The sequence below is a fragment of the Gavia stellata genome, chromosome 12 (genome assembly GCF_030936135.1).
Source record: "Gavia stellata isolate bGavSte3 chromosome 12, bGavSte3.hap2, whole genome shotgun sequence".
In the NCBI taxonomy this organism is placed as follows: domain Eukaryota; kingdom Metazoa; phylum Chordata; class Aves; order Gaviiformes; family Gaviidae; genus Gavia; species Gavia stellata.
Window position 1 is genome coordinate 17628502 of NC_082605.1, and position 22620 is coordinate 17651121.

Genomic DNA, 22620 nt, shown 5'->3' on the forward strand with positions numbered 1-22620 from the left:
ACTGTGTTGGCCAGGCATGGCAGCCTCCACCTTGGACAACCTACTGGTGAAGAGGCAGAGTCCCTAGAAGTTCAAGTGTATTTCCAGGCCCCTGTAAATCAGCTCCATCAGGACCCAGTAACACCCGGGGTGAAGAGGGAAGGAGCCCTGAAAGTGCTTGTGCCTGCACCAAAGTCCCTGACGTTACTGGCAAAGCACCCATTGAATTTATTGGCTTTGGCTTAAGCTGATTAGAGAAACAGCTGGAAAGGTGAATGTCTTTAATTAAATGGACAATAATTTATGAATTACATTGGATGCCTCACAGTAAAAAATAAACTGTTTATTAATAACGGTTTTAAGGCTCAGTTCCTGTTTTAAGCAAAATAAATTTAAGTAAGCAGTCCCAGCTGAGGCTCTGGTGGGAGGGAGTTTACTGGAAAAATTAAACAAGTTAGAAAAGAAAAGGGCTGCTCAGAATTTACTAGTGTTCATTTGCCATTTTTCAGTTTTAGGAGTAATGTAGTGCAACCTAGCACTTCCACTTCAAATGTTTTCATGAGCCACTAGCAACAGGCATAATTCTCCTGTGGAGAAGAATTGAGAACCTCAGAAACTAATTTCTTATTTTTCTGATACTGTAAATATATTTTGTATACACATGCATGCATACACACACTATGTGTATTTTTTTTTTTTATATATACATACACTTATATAGATACACTTACTCCTGATGAAAAACAGTTTGGGAGTTTCCCGCAACAAAGAATTTGGCAGCTGAAATGTGCCCAGTTCAAGCTGGCAAACTCTCTAGAACGCACCACACAAGATGGAAAGGGCAACAATTAAACACCATTTTTGTTGCTGAAGAAGGATCAGTTCCCTGTGATACTTCAAATTCCTTCTGTAACCACGGGCAGATGATTTAGTGCCAGACATTCAGAGGGATTTAGGTTTGCAAAGATGCAGATATAAAACTTAGAGGAATTTCTTTAATGCCTGGTGTCAAGAGGAGCTGGACATCTGGGGAGAATTTTGAGAATTGCTCTGTGTGCTTCTCTCTCCTAATTTGCTGCAACAGATGTAGTTTTCCCTGCCTCAGCGCTTCCTATTTAGAAAATGGCAAAAACATTAATTTCCTTCCTCATCAGGAAGGATTAGGAGAGTGAGGTGCTCCAACAAGTAAGTCAGCTGAAAAAAGGAGATAGAGGAAGGAATACAAAAAGTTGAATATATTGCTTCTCACCTTTACCAGACATGAATGACACATATGAAATATTTATCATCAGAACCCTTGTCCTCATGTAAGGCGATGCTACCTAGAGCCTATACATCATTGTTGCCTCCTATATGTTGCTTTCCTTCTTTTACACTTAGCAACAACTGCTTGTGCAGACTTGGAGGAGAGCTTCAGACCTGAAAGTGGGATTCAGCTCCCACACCTTTTCTGAGCAATGGTAGGCTGTGCAGTTGGTCATGAGGGTCTACCAAAACCACAGAGCTGAAAAACAGCCCCCGTTCGTTCCATGCCATGCAACGTGCCTGATGCCTGGCAGAAAGTCACCATTTTATCAACATCCATCAGAGTACCATTACAGTCCAAACGTCAATGTCCCAGGCAGAGTTCTGGGATCATGAAGACATCGCAACACGTCATATGAATCTGGCGTGTTTGCATTTTCATCTTATACAAGCCTCTGCCCCACACCAGAGTTCTCAGGTTGCCATCCTATCTAATGCAATAAAGCTTGCTGGGCCCTCTGTTCCGTTTCCCTCTTGTGCTCAAGAATTATTAGTAAAAAAAAGTATTGGAAATGTACCTCCCAGGACAGTTGCACAATATTTAATGGAAAACCCATCTTTGTATATTTAAAACAAAAAAACGAAAGCTGACACGCGTCTCTGACGATGAAGTTAGGAAAGCATTTAACAAGAAGCCAATCTGTAAGCAACAGAAGCTGCAAAGCCTTGTTTCCTTTGGCTCCCTGGCTCAGGGTTGGGCCAGTCTCTGGGTAGCAACACACAAAATCAAATCAGAACGTCTCCTATAATGGGAATACTTTTCCTGCAAGTAGTTTGTGGGGTCTGGAGATTTACTTGAGATTACAGGGCAACTTTTGTTCCTGATTGGGGGGGTCATGAATTTAATCTCTCCTTTCCTCAGTTGCTTATCTTGATATTGCTGACATATCTAGCTGTCTGGCAGATTTGGATGAAACTTAGCCACATATTCAGGTGTGGAGTCTGACTTACAGTGTGATGGTGGAAATCTTCTCTTTAGGAAACCAGGCTTAAAAAAACCCCAACAAAACTACGTAATTGTAGTTTGACTTGTCTGCTTCAGCTGTGTCAAGTCTACTGATGACTTATGGGAAGTTACTGAAGCAAGTTCATGAACCATCACCGATGCACAGCATGGGAACCCTGCTGATTGTAATTACTAGGAGGATTGGTTGGAGCATTAAATGACAGCCATTTATTGGACTAATAAACACAGAGCTTAGTGTTGCTGTAGGAAACGCCAGAAACTTTTGGTACAAGACAAGTGACCATGGAAGGTCTTTCCTTGTGGATGTAGCACATGCAAAGAAGCAGCTGTAATTGTTCCATCGGAGTCACAACATCTTTCTGAGTAACATTTCCAATTGAAGGACCATCAAGAAATCCAGGCATAGTCCATTTTCTCCCCAGGATACATCCTGCTGTGTTTTCTTACAGGCCATTAATATGTTTTCTGCTGAGCCATAAGACAACAAGCAAAGCCAGAGAAATGCAATCTAGTGAAATCTGACATGAGCAGAGGATGCATCAGTTTGCTACTTAAATAAATAAATGTTTAAATATTTAAACAAAAATTTTGGTTTAAAATGAAAAGCTCCATGCAAGGGAGAGGACAGATGAAAGCTGACATTTTCTGGATGGACAACAGATATAACTACTGATCCAAAAAAACTTGCATACAGAAAGCACTGCCAGGTTCCATTTGGATAGATAATGAATGGCTGGAGTAGTTAAGTGAAAAGAGATGTTACACGATGCTAATATGTAAAGCTCCAAAAGGATGTAGTATCACTGCTTTGATCAAGTGAATAAAGAAGAAGAAATTCCCCCCTTGGCTCTCCACAGCAGAGATGGTTGCCTTGGCAAAGCTGAGGAGGAGAAATGGTTAGGCTTGCTCTGAATTAGTGTCAGCAGTCTCCTGACGGCTCTTCATCTGACCTGGCTGTACAGGAAAGCCAGGAGACAGAGATCAGTAGCCCAAGTAGGAGGAATTTGGTGAAGTTGCCCAGGCAGCATTATTCCCCTGCACCCCTGGGGACAATTTTCAGGGGTTTACACCGCGATGGTAAGAGAGCCCCTATTCACCACACACAGTGGGGAGTCTTTGCCTAACAAACAGCCCCAGGTATCTCCTCTGAAGGCGAGTGTCAAACAGGACCATTCTGCTTTCTAGACTTCAGCAAGAAAGCTTTATCCATTGGCAAAATAATTACAACTAGGATGTAATTCTGCTCTGAACGTTAGCAACCAAATGACAAAAATATGCATTATTTCACAATCCTCTCACAGGGAGGGTGATGCCCAGAGCTCCAGGAACTCAGTGTCTACCCTTCCTTCATAAACTCACCAGGAGAACATCTCACCAACCTCCGTTTTACAGTGTTTCTACCTCCCACACCCCTTTCTCTCCAGCTGTTTACCAAACCCCAGCCACTTTATTAGGCAGAACTGGAAGAATAAGCGATTGTGAGAATATCTTGAGGGAGTGTAATCAGTGACTGCAAATACCAAATAAAAGTTATTCAGCTATTGTTCACTCAGCACCATGCTCGAGAGAAAACGAAGTTCTGGCCTTCGGCTATTTTGTAACCTAAAAACTACTGCTAATATTAAGACAAACATTTGTTGCATACTTGTGGGAGACATCTGCTGAAGTCAAAGGAAGGGTTCCCACCGCTTTAGAGTTTAGGGCTTCCGAGCAACCAAAGTTTTCAGAACGCCTTGCAGGTGTCCAGTGCATCACCATTAAAACGTGCACTCCCATTTCATGCAGTTGCACGTAGAGTGCTTGCCAAAAATCAGGCATCTTCAGCTTGAGCAGAAGATACATGTGCTCAGGCCAGAGGGGACTCAGGCACAGTGTGATATGAGCCTTCCCCCTCCCTTTGGAGGGGTCTATAAACACAAGTTTACTTTCTGGTGTCGATTCAGCACCATTACCAACAAGAGCCCTGGCCCACATCCCTAGCTTCACGTTGAACAGCTTGATGCCTGACTACAGACCTGAGTTTGCAGAAGCATTAGCAGCCATGTTCTGTCTTCACAAATCCACACATCAAATTTTTCAAGTTTGTATGACATCTTCAAACTGAGCAGATTTTATGATCTGCGGTTTCAGAACATCTGACACTGCTGGTCCATTCATAGATTAGGCTGGAATATTAACTCAATAACTGTATTATACAAATCCTGAAAGCTGTTTAAACCTAGCTGTCTTCTAAAACCAAGAGCTTCTCAGAAAGTTCTTATTCCCTTACAACAATACGCGCTTCCTTAAATAACATAGTGCTCAAAATCCTGGTCTATTTTAAAATGATATAAAACTTTTCACATGTCAAATTAGAAGTTACACAGAAAACTTTGTATGGACCATCTGTATTTGACCACTCAGTTAATATTAATTTCTGGAGTTCTGGGTCACAAAATGATATTAATTTCAAAAGCTGGCTAAAAGATCACTTGGATTTTATCCTGTTGGCTTGAATCTTGTATATCTTGTACAACTTCCTGGCTGTGTAGATGACATGTTGCAGCAGTAAGCACAGAACACTCAGAGGAATAAAACTGAGCAGTCTTTGGATACTGGGACAGTTTTCAAAGGCCATTGCAAATACACTCAATCCATCATTTGTTTTGCATTACTTTAAATCACGTATATTCCCTGGGAAATATAAGTAAATTTTGGTGGGGGGAGGGAATGGAAGAGGGCAAGGGAGGGAAAGCAAGCAAATGTAAATACTTGAGGTGGAAATTAATATTAAAGAAATAGTTATTTGTGCTAAACAACTATTTCCAGGCTGAATATTAAATATTTTCTGTTTAAACATAAACGAAGCTATCTGTATAACGTAAGCATAGTTGAGAAATGGGAGTTTATTTCAAGTAAATATATAGTTTTTCTATTAAAATAATCACTCAAGCTAGCGAAATACCTCAACTAATTTTACAACGATTTAATCAGGGCTCTGCATGACTGCTGGGATTTTGCATAGAAACCAAGCCTTTGGTACGCATTGGAGCATCAGAGGATAGAGACTGTCCTAGAGCCCAAGGCTGCTCCTAGAAACTCTCTTGAGCCAGTCTCTGGGTCCTGCACATGCTTTGTCCTCCAGCATCCCCTTCTTGCAAAATAGAGACAAATATGAGAAACAGAGCTTTGCTGACTTAAGCCTATCCTCATGCTGTGAACTTCATCACATAGCGCCTGTGAGCCCTTACCCAACACCAATGGGATAGAAACGGGAGTATTCAGATCACCCCTCTGCTCCTCTCTTGGCCTGGGAGAGCTCCCCACTTCCTTTCTCTTCCCATTTGCCAGTTCATGTACCCTATAGTTTATTTCGTATAGTTTTCTTCTTCCTTTAGTCCTTTCTCTATTAGGAAAAATTTTTATGTTTTTCCTGGCCCTAAAATGAAATTGAGTAGAAACAGGAGGCAGTACCCAGATTAGGGAAAGAACCTAGACAAGAGGACAAGCATGGCCTGTTCCTCCCTCCATCCTCCCAACTTCTAGAAATCTTGGTCCCAAGGTTGTGTCTGAGCCATCGTTCAAAAGCCATTCATGAGTCGTTTCCCATGGATTTGTGTAGTTCCTTTTGATCCCATTCGTGCTTTGGCTTCCTCAACTTCTAGCGGCAAGCAGCTCCACAACCAAATCGTGCTTTTCTGGACAACAGCGCAATAAACCAAACAATGCCAGGGACAGATGGCATCTTGGCTTTCCTCCCTGCTCCCCTCAGTCCACCCACAGCTGCAGACATTCATGCAAGAGCCAAAAATCTGACCCGTGCTAGCACAGACACCCCGAGCAGAGCATGTGCTCGGAGGACAAGTCAAGACCCTTAATCCAACCCGCCACTTCATGTTAGCTCTGTCCACAGCTCCCTCCTCTTTTATTGCGAACATAAATCAGAGAATCGAGCAGGAAGGTCATCCAGTTCATGCCTTTGCTCCGCGGTGGAGCATGTTACTGCTGAGACCTTCCCAGCAGATGTTTTACCTGCTCTCAGACGCTACCAGCTACAGAGGCTCATGCCTTCCAGAGGCCAACTATTTCCATACTCAAATACAAAGCTTACCCCAATGCCAACTTTGAGTTTCCCTCACCACACCTTAAGCCCAGCCCTCCTTGCAGTGTTTCCTGTAACGACTTCTGGTTCCCTTCCCTGCTTCTGCAACAGAAAAGGATAAAAGGAGAACACGCAAACTGCAAGGTGCTTGGGCTGGGGAGAAATTCTCCCTGGTGCCCTTTACAGAGCAGGCTGATTGTCTTTTGAACTATGGTTGTGTTCCAGCCTCACTGTGCCTTTCCATACCCACAAATTCCTCACATCTCTGGTAGTCCTTCACGGTAGATGGGGAGCAGAGATAATCTCACTCAGTTCCTTTGAGGTGGTGCTCAGGGGCAGGAGCGTATTTCTTAAAGCAGTTGGTCGTGGAAGTCCAAGGTTTCACTCCTTGGTCCTTCCCTAACACGTGACATACATTCAGCTCACTAGTACTGCAAAACATCCCACGGACCTAACGATGTATAGCATCAAAATTTTTGCAAGACAAAACAGCAACAGTGGGTGTAGATCAAGCACTAGCAAGAAAAGCCTCCCTAGAACAAAATAGTTTCCAGACTGGAGAGCTCAGGGAACGTTATCTTCAGAGAAGTGGGTTTCTGAGTTGCTTTGATCAAATGAGTTTCAAAGGTGATTACAGCCCCATAAGTGTTTCTCTAAGCAGTATCCTGTGGGATGGGGAAGGCCAGAATTCAGGCAGAAGCTTTCTCCTGTACAAAAGCCTTGCCACTGACATTGTCAAAGGATCTGTTGCACTCCATTGTGTCCATAATCTTCAAATTAAAGCTCCCTAAATCCACAATAGTCTAATAAACCACAAGCCTGTAACAGCCCCTTCAATTTTCCACGTTAATAATCCATGGATTAAGAGTCCCTCCGCTGCTACAATAGACAGAACTGATCTTCTCTACTGTGTCAATGACCCATGAATTATAGGGCTGTGTCTCAGATGGTTAGATAATACTTCACTCAAGTCCCCGCAAGAGATTTTTCTAATAGGGCAAATTCAGGACTCAATTTTGGAGTAAAAGCACATTGTGGCATTCTCATTTCTGGGACTGCTCTTCCTATTCCTCTTGGCAATACCCCCACACAAAAGCACATCCCCCTTTTTATCATATCAATCCATTTGTTTTGCAATAAATGGCCTAGTCGCTTTTCATTTACAACCTTACATTTAATATGTCAAATGAAAGTTTAATAAGAGGCACAGTTTCATAACTGGTTAATCAACTGATGCAAATTCCTTCAATTTTCCTGTAATAGGGTCTTATAATAGCCTGGAATATTTTATACTGATTTGTGGATAGCACTTCTAAACACACTTGTATCACTTAATAACCCTTTATTATATAATTTACTATGAAGTACATACAGCATCTACAGCAGTCAAATCAGAGGGCAAAAGGAAGCAGAATGGACTCACTTCAGAACTGCCCAAACCTATCAACCATAAAATGCTCATCGACTTTTCTGATCGGGAGCAAACAAGCTTCTGTAGCAGCTGCATGATTTCACCTTTGCAAATACCACCGCAGTTGGCAGCCTGGATTCTGCGTACAGATGGAAGTGCCCTGCCAGCCACTGGCATGGAAAGAAATGTGACGGGTAGGAGCAGACAGATTGTCTCTATAGCATTTTCACCGGGGAGCACGGTCCCAATGGCACATTGTCGGCTGGAACAGAATGCCAATGCAATTTTTTTTTTCCCCTTTTACTTCTTAAAGCAGAAGCCTTCATGTTGAACTCAAAGCCGCACAAATCATTGCACATTGTAGCAGGGTTGTTAAAGCCAAGGAATGCCTGTTAGATTAGCCAGCCATGTCTCCATCAAAGCCTAGCTGTTCCATACCATATCTTTTACAGCGTTTGGTTCAGACTCCTATTACTTGGGACATTTAAAACTACAGTCAGCTCAGCTAGATACGGGAGGAGGCTCTGCACTGCAAGTAATCAGCTACGTCCATCTCTGCTGCCTCATCTTAAAGCGTATTGGACAAGAAGTTTGATTTTATTTTGCTCTTCACAGCGCAATAAATCATCTGGTTAAAAGTTAGAGCAGTAATGCTTTGGGGCAGGTAAAGCTGTGGCCATGACTTAGGGGCCAGGGTTATTCCCAACAAAGAAGGATCCATTACTTGCTGAAGAAATGTATTTGCCAATTCTCTGGTTTTCCAGACAGTCAGTGAAGGTCAGTTTTGTAAATCACCCCTAGTACCTATGAGAGTCTATTAAATAAAATAGTCCCAAGTAAAGACTTGTTAACATTGATTCTGAAGCTTAACACCACTGTTAAATCTTTCAGTGTCAGAAAGATCAGTGCAGCATCTATAGGCAATTAAAATTCTAGTTAAAGTAATAGTGGTAGCAACCACTGCAGTGGCTGATAGAAGGTGAAGATAAATCTCTTCTGATGCATTTTCATTGTTTGTATAGCAATTGTGAAAACAAGTGTCAAGCCAAAGTGAAGTAAGTTTTGCGCTGCTGGCTACCACGTGTGACATGTTCCTGCAGCAAAAACCCGCAATGCCACAAATAATTGCATTCATCTTAGCTGGCTGCCTGTTTTACAACTATCAGCATCTCACCTCTTATTTCATGCTGGTGAAAATTTTCATGACTTACTTTATCATCCTTTAGAAGATGATAAAACAAGGCTCTGAATTGCCTATATATATCTTGGGCTGCAGCTCAGATTTGTGAGACCAGATGTACTGCACTAAATGGCAAAAAAAAAAAAAAAGAAACCTGACCCATTTGCCTCATGGAGAGGCACTAAAATTCTGTCATCAGTTCATTTCCCTTTGCAAACAGGTGTAAGAACAATACAGTTATTGTCATTAGTCAGCACATAGAATAAATTAAAGGAACAAGCCCATGCTAGCTGACCATGTGCGATAGAAAGTGCTGCTTTATCTCCTGCGACTGCCAGGACCTGTGCAATGAGTCTCCCCCGATTTTGACACACAGTCGGCATTGTTTTCTGAACCCATCTCAGCCTTGAAGTTGACCTTGCAGTATTTTTCTCGGTTGTCATGCTGAGCGCAATGTTTATCTTGTTATACCATTTATACAAAGCAGACTATTTTTCTATAAGGGAAATATCAAGTGTCAAGCACCTGAAACTCCAGAGGACCATATACTTGGGCCAGGCTCCCTGCTCAGAGATGGGATGACCCTGCTGTACCCCAGTGGGACCACCATGCTGGCGCTGAGCTCCCGGTGCCAAGCGTGATGGCCCTTGGACCTTCCCGTGATAGAAACATTAGTGGCATCTAATGCATTCACTCATTCAGCCCACATTAGAAGAATAATTGCTACTGTGAGACCTATGGGAGCTCTTCAGGTAGGGTAACACCAATATTCCCATTTAATGATAAAACACTAAGCCCAGAGAAGTAAGGACAGTGCAACACATGCAGTTGCCACACAAATAGCAGAGCCTGCCACTCCTTTTATGCGGAAACAGTCCAGTTCCCAGGGTGGATGGGGCCAGAAGAAGCACCACTGACGTGCTCCTCAGCCAGGCACGGGTCTGTTGGAGATGAGGGCAGGAGGGACACCTAAAGGACAGCTCAGGATAACCCCAAGCCCATTGCACTGAAAGATGCTGCGTGCACTTTGGGTTACATGAGCTTGAACACCCCTGTCCCCCCTGCCTGGAACATATTCCTACGCGCTCTCAATATACACAGAGCTTGTTAGCAGCTCCGCAGGGTTCCAGCAGCGGTGAATGAACAGAAACCGAGATTGTAAGATCATAACAACCAGCTCAGTTCCTTCTGCCTCCTAAGCTCCCCTCACTAAGCACAGGAGGAGTGACTCCTGAGGAAAGGCCATGAATTTTTTATTTCCCTGACCGGAGGGTGATTTTGCCCCGTCAAAGCTATATACATTGTTCCCCGTTACTAAGGCAACGGGTACCTTACAAATACTGATAACACATAAACTAATACAACTCTGTAGTTTGCTCTTTCTTTCCAGTGGAGCTTAATAACCCGTGCGGATGCTGCTAGCCGCCTCTCTCCCGCTGGGCTAAATGAGCACTTCAGGAAGTATTATCTCCCTTCCAGCGTGGACTCCGTGGTGCCCGCACAAAGACGGGGCACTGAACTGGGGAGCTGGGCCACTATCAAAAGGCAGAGGGGTTTCAGAAAGCTCCGGGGAGGAGTGGGAACAGCTGTGGGAGCACCACACAAATCTGTTGCAGCACTGCCGCCATCCAGCAAAGGGTCCTTAATGCAAAGGGTCCTTAATGCTCGCCGTCCAGAGGGAACACATTGCTTTTACAGTCCCGTAAAGGAAATCCTGGAGCACAAACCCTTTAGTTTCAAGTTGTGCCCCCATCATCAGCATCAAGAGCTAACTGGATTAAGGGCTGTTTGTTAAACTCCGCCTCGTTCCCCCTCTCATACACCAGCCTCTTTGATACACATGCCCTGTTATTAAGTGAACACGCCAGGTCCCCACTGCTCTTGCGGTGAGAGCAGGGTTAAAATGCTTCACTGGTCTCCTTAATCCCTCTCACATGATTTAGTCAACACCAGTGGGGGGAAAAGGACCCACAGGTTTTGCATCCATGGCTCCCCCCCTCTTCAGGGGTCAGGGAGAAGAGATGAATTCAGTACTGGATGTGGTGGGAGCTGCCAAAAAGTGGCAGAAACTACAAACACCAAGTACACCCAACAGGTACCGGGGGCTGCATCTGCAGAGCTCACAGCTTGTGAGCTGCTCCTGCCTGGCCTCCAAGCTTGCTTTTTTCACTACTCAGCACCCTTTAAATCTTGAAATGGAAAAGGGCAAATAGAAATTTTAAATACAGATTTCTGCTCCTGTCCAGAGCGGCTGTAGCACTAGTTCAGTGACGGGGAGATGATCACCGTGCAGTAGCAGAAGGAAAAACCACCAGGAAAAAGGAACAATTGCACACTACTGTGCTGGATGCACTCCTCCTCAGTGGACCTGATGATATACCAGTGATCTGTCTGCAGAATTTCCTTTTCAAGAGCAATTGTTCTGTTAGAGAAACTGAATACGTGGCCTTATTTCTGGGGACTGGAGATAGCCTGAGATCCAATAGGCTCAGAAGAAAAAAAGACAACCCAGAAACCAAAGCAGCTCAAAACCTAATGACTGTTCTTCACTTTTTTTTCTTTTCCTGTTTTGGGGGTTTGTTTTGGTTTGGTTTTTTTGGAAAAAAGAATCAAAGAGGCATACATTTCAACTATTTTATGCTTGCTAGCAGTCAACCCCTTTGTCCTGATGATCTAACAGTAACACAAATAACTCAAATAATATATGTTTAACTTCCTTCCAAAAGCAAAACACAGGATGGGTAGTGCACTCTCTCTCAAAGAGCTTTACAAGCGCAAAACAAGGACAGTTTTACAGACCCCATTCTTGTGCTGGATGACTTGCTGCTGCTGCTGCAAGACAAGGGTCTTTTATTGGAATCCCAGCAGAAAAGTAAACATTTGAAATAAAGCTAAACAAGAGTTTAGTTGTTGAGGAAGAGACAGTCATCCGTCAACATTTCGCAAACAAGCTCTTCTTAAGAGTGGCCTTCCGCGGCGCTGGACTGGGACGCCAGCACTTGGATTTAACCACCGTCATCTGAATCCCTTCTATCTAATGAGAGGGCTCCCTGCTGTATCAAATTTGCAGCACTGTTGGCTGCTGGAAGCATTATTCATTTGCCAAATAGATCTTAGGAAAACAAACCTGGGTTCCAAGCCTCAGGAACACTAAAGTATGCTGCTGAAGGAGATTTCCCCAAGAGAAAACACCGTGAGCACATGACCTCCCATTGAAAGCCATTAGCAAATGGTGCCTGTCCTCTGGTTGTGAATTTACTACCTTCCCATTTATCTCCCCAGACCTTGTCTGCACTATCGTCTACCCAAGCCAGCCTTTCAGGGAATGCATGGAGACGTACGGAACAAATGGGTGGGCTGCCAGGTTCAGAGAGTAGTGCTTGGTGACTTGACGCTCAACTGGTGGCTGATCATCAGCGGAGCTCCTCACAGTTTGATACTGGGGCTCACCATGTTTAGCCACATTAACCTGGCCAAGGGGATGGAGTGCACCTTCAGCATGTTCACACAAGATACTAAATTGATGGGAATAGCTGATGTGCTGGAGGGCAGGGCTCTGTTCAGCTACACCTTGACTGGCAGGTGAAGTCAACTGACAGAAACCTCATGAAAGTCAACAAAGTCTGATACAAAACTCCTGCACCTGAATCAATAATCCCCATGTGTACTGCAGATTAGCTAGATGGAAAGCATCTTTGCAGAGAAGGAGGTGGGGACTAGGTGGACAGGAATTGAGAGTGAGCCAGCAGTGCACGAAAGAAGGTCAACCACCTACTGCACTGAACTCCCAAGAACTTAGCCAGCAGGTCAGGAGAAGCTATTATTACCCTGTATTTCCATAGAAAGACTACCTCTGAAGTATTGCAGTCATGAAAGACATCAACACACTGTAGCCAAGGCAGACAAGGGCTGGAGCACAGGACAGAGTGAGAACGTCATTTGTTCAGCCTGGAAGAGACAGCTGAGAATGGGTGCATCTAGTTGCTTTCTCCAGGTACCTCATGGGTGGCTACGATAAAGACAAAGGCAGCTGGTCCTGCTTTGTGCAGGGATTGGTCTAGATGACCTGCAATTTTTCTTTTCAACCTCAATCGTTCCATGATTCTATGAAACCATTCCAGTGAGGATTGTTTGCAGAACACGACATTTGAAGTAATTGACTCCTGGAGAATATGTAAAGCTCAGTTTCACCATAAACTCAAAGAAAAAAAGAAAAAAGTTACAGTGCTGCTTCTCATCTACCAAGTCCTTCCCTTGCCTCTGGGTTACTTGCCAATCCAAACACCTGTTTCATATGGGTAGAATGCAACAAATAGCTGACCCATATCTGTAATTAATCTTGAGGGCATTTTGATATTTCAGAGGATTAATGCACCCAACGTCCTTAATAAAAAACAAAAAGCCAAAACAATCCAACCCTTCTTGAAATCAAGCAAAACCTAAAGCAGATGGATAGACAACAGTTGCAAAACAAACAAATATTCCATGGTTCAGTTCAACTTCAAATAACTTCAGCACTGAAAACCTGAGTAAGCAAAGATAGTGTGTTACCTTTGGCAATCTGCATGGCTTCAGCTTTGCAGTATCATTTCTGATCTATGCAGTCTGCTAATCAAAAATGACTATTCAGATTCTAATCAAAATAAACCTCCAAATTACTTCAAATATAAACCGTGGTTGAGACTGAAATGTCAAGTGCTCAAGTATTTGAAAAGAAGTTCTTTGTCTGTATACACTAGTTCAGTTAACCTCATACCAATAGATTATGCTTCAGTCTTTGGTTCATGGAGTGTGTGAAAACTAATAGGAGGGAAGTAGCCTACCAGCCCCATTTCCCCCTCTACTTTATCCGAATGACACCATTTGACCTCAGCAAGAGCAAGGCACAATCCAACATGCCCAGGAAATAGCAAGACCAGGACATTCTTATAATCATGAGGTGTTTTTTCTTCACAAGACATTTCTCATAAACAACATTGATCCAGGACTTGAAACAACGTGATCCTTCACAGAAAAGTCTTAGAGCAGTTGAAATTTGCAATATACAATGCCTTACTCTCTCTTAGCATGAACCTCCCTCCTCCTCAAGATGTACTTTTGACTCACTTGTTCTAAATGTCTTTGTTTAGAAATAATTTGTCATTTATCAAGAAATAATTCTTTTTTTCCCCCCCCTCAGATTTTCAGGTGTTACCCAGTTTCTCCTGGGTAGGAGATGAGCAAGAGTGGCAGAGTGTCTTCTTAATGGGACAGAAGTGCTCTGGGAAATCCATTGCTGGAATATGTGGAAGAGAAAAGGGAGAGGGGGGAGAAAGAGAGCACGACCACTTCATACCCTGGATGAGACTGGGGTCATTGTACAGACCTTTACACCACGGTTGCTGGAGGTGTTGACAGGCACAGACGATTTTGCCTGGAATGGAGGATGTGGGAGGGAAGGATTAGTTACGGCCCACGTTAGTGCATCTGACCTGCTTCAGACTGAAAAACCTCTTCTGTGGTTCCTGTTGGGGTGGCTCGGGGGGAATTTGCTGTCGCCACATATTCAGTTTATCCTTTTCCCTCATACTTTTCGATACCTACCGGCAACATAATGTCTGGCCCACGCAGATGTACAAGAAAGCAAGTTTCTCTTCACTGTGCCCCAGCCAATGTGAGGCCATCTATAGCATTTCTCAAACGTGTATCTTGTTACGATTATTTTTTGGTATTTTGGTACCAGCCTGTGGCAGACACAGCTTAAGTTTCAGCATATTAATCAAACTCCTCCACACCCCATCAACACCAATCTTAGCACACAGCTACTTTTGTCTCAGAGACTCCTTGGATTCTATGCCCTGAGCCTACAAAAATTCCCCTTGTCCTCCAAACCTTGGGAGACAGACAGGGTTATGGTCCTGGTGAGGAGTGATGAGAGTACGTCCTCTGAGGAGGAGCGGGCACTGAGAGCTCTTAATTATGTATTTGTATTACTACGCTAGAAAGTACATTAGGACTAGGACAAAGCCTAAACCACGCAACATGAATAACACTGAAAATGTAATGATGAGACCTGTCTTAGCTGAGTAATTGCAATGGAAAATGATAAGCAGGGAAAGAAAGCACAGCTTTCCTTTCTCTCTAGAAGTCAGGATGGCTTTCCATGACAAAACATTTCTGACAGTTTCACTATCCCTCGTAGGTCTCTCCAGTTGACCAAAAACTCAGTTTGGAAGAGGAACTGGAGGTATCCTGGCCGCAATAACATGTATTTTACTCCTAACGCTGGGTCAGAGTGCCCAAGGCCACCGAAGAGAATGCTAAAGCCCCATCCATCCATCCCAACCGCCCCTGCTTGTTTCCCTGGTTGTATTTGCTGCTGTAAGACACTGCTAGACCGTTGCCTGTAATCAGATATGCTGTACACATCCACATGAATAACAGTTCCTTTGATCTTCAAAAGAGTTTTACTTCTTTGATTACGAGTTTATCAGTAGCACATAATCAGGCTGCAGACACACACACACAGTTTATTCTTAACCCATTTTGATTGCAGGTACACAGCCAGCAAGTGTCCTTTATGCTGTATCCAAGTATTTATTGAGATAAACTGCCTTAGCTTTTCTAGGAGACAGTCTTTCTTGGCAGGTGTAACAGGGTGAGTTTCTCAAGATATCAAGAGCCATCACAGCTAATAAACTACCTCCACTGTGACTTCTTCCTCAAGAGGAACTTTCAAATACTCCATATCCCACGTTGATCCCAACAGCAGTGTATTAAACATACAGCATCTTTGCACGTGGTTTGGCTCTCTGGCCATGTCTAAGCAAAGGGGTGTCAGGAAAAAAACCCCCACCCACTACACACTAGTAAAATTTAGAATTAGGGATAGGAGAGGATATTTTTCCTCTTTTCACTCACACCAAGTTGAAAACAGAAAGGCAGAGACACTAACCTGGAAACTGCCCCACGGGGGGGGTGGGGGGGTGGGGGTGGGATATATGAAAAGAAATGCAATATCTGCAAAGAGAGAGTTGAGAAGTATTGCAGAAGTAATTAATTACTTTGCCTCAGTATTTGGTAGCCGATTTGGTTTTTGACCCATATGGAAATGCTGGCAGGGCAGCGCAGAACACCTGCTGCCATTTAGGCAAAAACCATCAAAACAAGGGCAAAAAAAGCAGTCAGCTATTTTGTGTTTGCAAGCCTACAGCTAACACTATGAAATCTGATTGATTTTAGTAGCAATCTGCTCAGCTCTTCATTCATTAGACAGAGATGAAATTCTGTTTGAGGTGCATGTGATGAAGTTGTGTCATCCAAGTGTGCGGGGGAAGAGGGACTTGCTAAGCGAGCTCCTCTGGCCATGCCCTGCAGTCTGCTCCCCTTCCCGCTCCCTCCATTTCATCACCACTTTCTCCAGCTTTCTGCTGCTAGTCCAGACTCATGAGCTCTTTGCGTTTCTTTCCTGTGGGCAGCATCAAACCGAATACAAAGATCCTCTCAGAAAATGGACTTTCTAAAAATATTCAGAATCAGAAAAAATGGGTCAGAATTTTTTTTGAAAGAGTATAAACCCTTTCCACAGCAGCCAAGAGAGGACCAGATTTTTCAGAAGAGTTCAACAAGCTGTTTACTGTATTCAAATGTCTCCAAAAACCTGGCCCCCATTACAGCATTGAACACCTGGAACTGGCCGGGCTTGGTTTTGGATGTCTGCTCTTAAAAGCAATGATAGCTTGTGCTGTTGTGGGTAATTCAGTTTTGGAAGCAGAAGCCTTGATTTATATGAACTCCATCCTAATGGAGAATTACTTCCAGTTTGTTACAGATTTCAGCACTGAAATTAGGTGGTTTTCTTGCCAAATTCGGGCCCAATGTGATTCCAATCGAATGGGTTTTGAAGAGCTCCAGTCCTTTTTATAATACTGCAGCATGGCTTGCAAAACAGCTTTTACATGTTTGGGGTTACCCAGCACTACAAATTGTTGTTTTATCAGATGCAGCTGACTGAAAAATGAAAAAACACTCCCTCTTTCCTCCCACTCTAAAAGCATTTAAAATACAGCGTTTCCGGGAACCTGGCTGGGTGGAGGGAGTTGGCAGAGTGGATTGTAATGTATAAAATACGGAGGGACAGATGTTCGGCTGATCACTTTAACAGATACAATGGTGACACGAGGATGACAGCTCTATTAGATTTCAGGAGGTGATGTGTCACTCGTGCAGTAGGCTACTCCACATCTTCATAAAAAGCACTTTTTATGGGGTGAGACAAGAGAGATCCAGATAAAAGCGACATAAGAATGCTAGTCAGCCATAATCATGAACTCAATTAAAGATTTGCTGGAAAGCACATTAAATAGGAGTTCAGATCTGCAGATCAGCTCTGTGGCATTCCCAGTCGGCAGCAGAGCCTTTCCCCTTGCAGGCCACTGCTCTCTGGTGCATCCTCTCGCCTGGCGCTTGCACCCAGGTGTAGATAGTACTCTTTTCAGAGGTAGGGGACTGCCCGTTGCCCAGAGTGCTGCTACACGATGGATGTTTAGAGAAGATCCAGGCTTGAACTAGTAATATTGCAATAGCATGGTATCGCTAGTGACAAAACCCAGGCTGGAAATCCATATGATCTACGAAGCAGGAGCAGCCTCCTCTCCAATGACGTCTGCTCCTCCATACTGTTAGTTTTAGCTACCCCAGTCTTTGCTCTTTGCCTGTGACCTTCTTCCACTTCAGCTTGTATTTCCTTTTTAAATGTCTTTTTCAGCTCTTGAATCCCAGGTGTTTCTCTTTCTTCAGCTGACACTCAGGCTGTGCATCAGGCAACCATCATAACTTGGCAAAGGTTTATTGGGTCAGTGGTGGAAGACCCTCGGATCCAGATTTTTGCTATTAGAGTTGTCAGTCATACAAGTCCTTAGAGACTGCAAGAGCATGGAAATTAAATCTACAGATTGAATTATCCTGCTTTTTTTGTTTTCCCTCCCTTAAGTGCACATGTGGTCTTGTCATCTTGTCATTTTTGTCATTGTTAGTGACAGTCCTCAACAAAATAGTGGACAAAACCATCAAATTTCTTATTCCTGCTGCAAGCTGAATACCAAATATGAACTCCCCAAATTGCAACGACTTATTCTGCTTTGTCTGTCACATTGTTATACAAACACTACAAATGCTATACAAATGCTACAAATGTAGCATTTGTAATCAAAGCAATTTTGGGTGGGGTTTTTTGTTTGTTTGTTTGTTAATACATAGACAAAGATAGGGTTTTTTCCCCCAGGACAAAACAAGGAAGGTTACTGATTTCAAACTCCAGTAATACTGTGCTGAGATTCCTAAAAAATTAGACCAGAAACTTGGAGCACACAAAGAGAATTACACCACAGGCAATAAAGCACAAAATTATGTCCTGATATCAACAAGTGGAGCTACCTAAAAACATCTGCACCCTGCCTGGCAATCAGTCAAGTTGGAAGAGAAGGTAAAACTAATATGACTCTGACCAGTAGATCTCAGTCCTTGGCCAGTCACACTCAGTGATTGGGAACCAAGACACTCACAAGAGGCCCTGGAGATCCAGGGCAAGAAAGTATGCAGTCGACAGCTAGGGGAAAAAAGCGATGCTGTTCATTTTAAAGGTATAGTTCATTTCTACCAAGCTTTCAGTCCAGAATGTCTAGTCAACTAAGATAAAACCCAAACCCATGAAAACTTTTGCTTCACATTCACGAGTATTCCTCAGCAACCTCCTTTTTGCTAATATTAACGTAGTACCCTATTAAAACAGGCAGAGGAACTTGCACAATTTTTTCTTAGGAAAGACAGAAAGCATGTGAGAGCTGTGCAAACACATCACAGTATGCGGACCCAGAAAGTACGTTGAGGATGGCTACACAAGAATATAGGCAGAGTTTCAGTACCTCTGCTGTCACCGTGCACAGCCTGAACAGAAATAGGAAAACGGTGCTATTTTAAATCACTAAGCATCAGCCCAGAGTTTCAGGTGTGATGAGTAAGTTGCTTACATGATTTTTGGTCATCAAATTTAAGACTTCTTAAAGGACCTAAGCAGCTAGAGCCCTCCACCCTTGCTGGAAAATCTGCTTCAGGCTGGGCAATCTTAAATAGTGTAAATTCCTCACGGACACTAACTGAGAAAGAAGTTGGTGTGTTGCAAGGCTAGGTTTCCTGGGAAACTCTGATAGCAAATTAAAGGATGAAATCAGAAGAATCAGTGGGCTGAGGACTATTGTGTTCTTCCTGGTCCACCTGTCTTCTGCTGTAAGTCAAAGCATGTTCAGTCTGTCTGATTAAAAATCAACACAAGTGGGTCTTCACAACTCAGAGCAACAGATTTGAGCACCCTACATATGGATATCAGTGGCCAAAACCCACCTCCTTAGAAATGTAGCAGGTTTCATCTTATTTTTACTGGTTGGCGCTTTCACCAGTCTCAAGAAGTAGGACAATCTTCTTATGCTGATAAATCACTACATCAGGTCAGATCCAACAGCAAATGCCATTCTGTCTCTAGAGCTAAGCAATCAATCCAGCATCCTGTGTCAGTACTAAGTATTCATGAAAAACTGAAAAGAAAATATTTGAAGGAATTGGGTCCGAGAAGCAAGGTAAGCAGTTCCACAAGATGTTTGCTGTACAACCTCATCCAGTAGAAACCAACTTCTCCAATACACAGCAGGCTTTAGGGCTTGTCTCCACACTGAAAACGCCCCTGAATGTGGTTTTACCAAGGAAATTTATATACGTAGCTCCCCCAGATGCATCCCACTAACCACCTTGTGAGTTGAATCAGCTCTCAGCCTCTCCCACATTTGCTGAACCCTGGTGTAAGCTTTCCAGCAGGCAATGCAGGCTTAAGCGTGCCCCATCTATTCTGAAGAAATAACAGCTATAACCTGTAATAAAATCTGGTGATAGATACATTCTGGCAAGTATGAGACATCCAGCTCCGCAGCCTGGTCACATCTACTCACTATTGAGGACCTTGGATAAGTAGGCAGCTGATGGAGGTGCCTCAGTAGAGTATCCCACTTTTGACCTTCTGTGATTAGAAATTTGTTTCCAGGTTTCTAAAGCTTAGACCAGCACACGGTATCAGCACTAATGAAGCGGTAAGGATTTCTGCATACCAACTAAGTTGCTAACCAGTTCTATTCTGCCTTCTGGCACATGTCCAGCTCTCACATTTATTTGCTTAAATTGTGATTTTTATGTAAGAGTTGTACAACTGTAAAGTTTCATTTTACTTGCAGTTTTGTACGCTGCCCCACTGGTGCTGGTTTCCTGAAGAACCCAAGAATGTAAGTATAGGAAATGTTGTGCAAAGCGTCAAGGTCGTTTTAGTGGTAAGTTTCTTTTCCAGCCTGGATTGCAGGAGAAAGGTAGTCCCACGGGAACAAAAAATGAACATATGTACTCAGTAAATGCTTGATGCTTCGTGAAAAAGCTGGACTATTAGCCATAGCTGTATCCTGGCCAAAAGTGAAGCTAGTGGGAAAAAATTTCTCATACACAAACTAAACAGTTTAAAAGTTGAACTTAAAGCCTTCTCCTGAATAGATATCCAAACCACATTATTTCATGCACCAAGTAGCTAGACAAAGAACTAAGAAACAAAGTTAGGCTGAAAATCCTGAAAACCCCAAAAACCTCTGTATTAAAATTGTAACATTATAAAGGTATCTCACCACTCTCACATTGAGATCCAGAGAGCATGGGGCACCAGCAATGAGGTATGGAAAGGGATGTATACCCATGCAGTCTGCATTCTGCTGTTCCCATAAAAAAACCTTCTCCAACATGCAATAAATGACACTGGAGAAACTTTGTGGAGATAGTTTGGGAGATCATGAAAGTAGCCCCATATATAACCCTTCCTTCAAAGGCAAAATGATTGCTGAGCAAAAGACCTTGCTGTGGACGTTGATAAAAAGTACATCAAAGCTAGAGATGTTCAAAATAAAATATTTTCTTCCAAAAAACCCCCACAAAATGCTAAAACACCCCCAAAAAACCCTCCCAAACCCCAAATCTCTGTCATTTGAAACCAGGCAGAAGAAGAGTTTATGTTCCTCCCAATAATGGATGTCAGTTCAGCCAGGGAGCCTGGCCTGTGGCGAAGGATCGGAGCACGAAGCCCTCATACTCTCAACAAGGAGCAGTGGCACCATTTTGAATCAAAATGTTTAGGTTGTTAACGAAATACTATTGTGCCCATAGGAAACAGAAACTTGAGCAAAACAAAAGAATAACTTTCACTAGGATGTCCCAAATTTTATTAAGGAAAGTATTTCAATTAGGCTTTTTACCAGCCACAGCAGAACAGAATTTCTGCCTGTATTGTACTTGTAGTTTGACCCTATCTCCATGAGGAAAAAACCCCAAAACCCACCAAAAAATGAACCCATCCAAAGTCTTCACCTTACAAGAAATCTTTCCCTTGGCTTGATACCTTTTTTTTTTTAAAAAAAAAAAAAACAGAAAAATTTGCTTGAGAGGGAAGAACAGCTATACCCATTTAGAGCAACTGAGATTTGGCCCTTAGACATTCAGAAATCAAAACCACACAGCAGATGCAATTTTGTCTCACAACAGAAATAAATACTCAACTTACTACAGGAATGTCCCAATGGACAGCTTTTCTAGAAATAAATTTCAATGAGAATTCATTTAGTTTTGCAACAGATGCTTTGAATTTGAGTCTGCTTGTTCTCAAAAGCATGAGACAACAGCTGACCGTAAGCCATATCTTCCTATCACCCTCATTCGCATATCAATTTATAAAATGCTGAATGAAGTTAAGAATAGAATCGATCTCGTGTTTAGGATTTACAAACCATTTGGAAGAGTTCAGCCTGCCCTGACTTTATTTTGTTCTCACAAAGACACATTCATTAACTACCGTTAAAGAATCCCTGAGCAGTTTCTAGGGATCGTAACACAGCTATTAAAAGCCTTCTGGATCCAAACAGTAGTTATGTGACACCGATCTATCTTTCCAACTCTTGACAGGCACCACATAGGCAGACATCAAAAAGAGCCGAGTATTTGATGAAATTTTTACCGATCTGTGAGCAGCAGAAAGGTTACATACCTCCAGTGTTTGCACAGGGTTTAGCTTGGGGGGCACAAGCTGGAGGTGCCTCTGATGTGCCACCACAAGATTAACGTTCAATATCTTTAATCATTCCCTATAGTATTTGAAACACGAACAAATCTAAATCCTCTCAAATAAACATTGTTTATAATCTTGGGCAGAAAACAATGTGGGAGTTAATGTGCATATAGAATAAAATCTTAAAACTCCCTTCCTATTTTCCTGTTTCTTTGAAAGGATCCAACTGAAAATAGCACTGTTCTCTGCTCTTTGAGTTATCTGTCAAAAGGAAATGTTTCTGTGAATGCCACCAGCTGGTTTATATCCCAATTAGGGGATTGGTTTGTTAGTGGTACTTGCAGAAAAATATATTTTACTGATAACTACAGAGTAAATATTTATGCCTATTAGTTGCAGCTAAAGAGAAATAGTTCAGAAACAGCTTTAATCAGTTGTTACTCTACCTGCTAGCAGTGTAACTACTTGAAGTATCATGAATGTTAAATAGAAAATCAATGATAAGAGCAAGGGAGTCTTCACACTTGCTCTCTCCCCAAAGACAAGGAGAGACCCTATCCTAGCTTTTATTGTGCTCTGC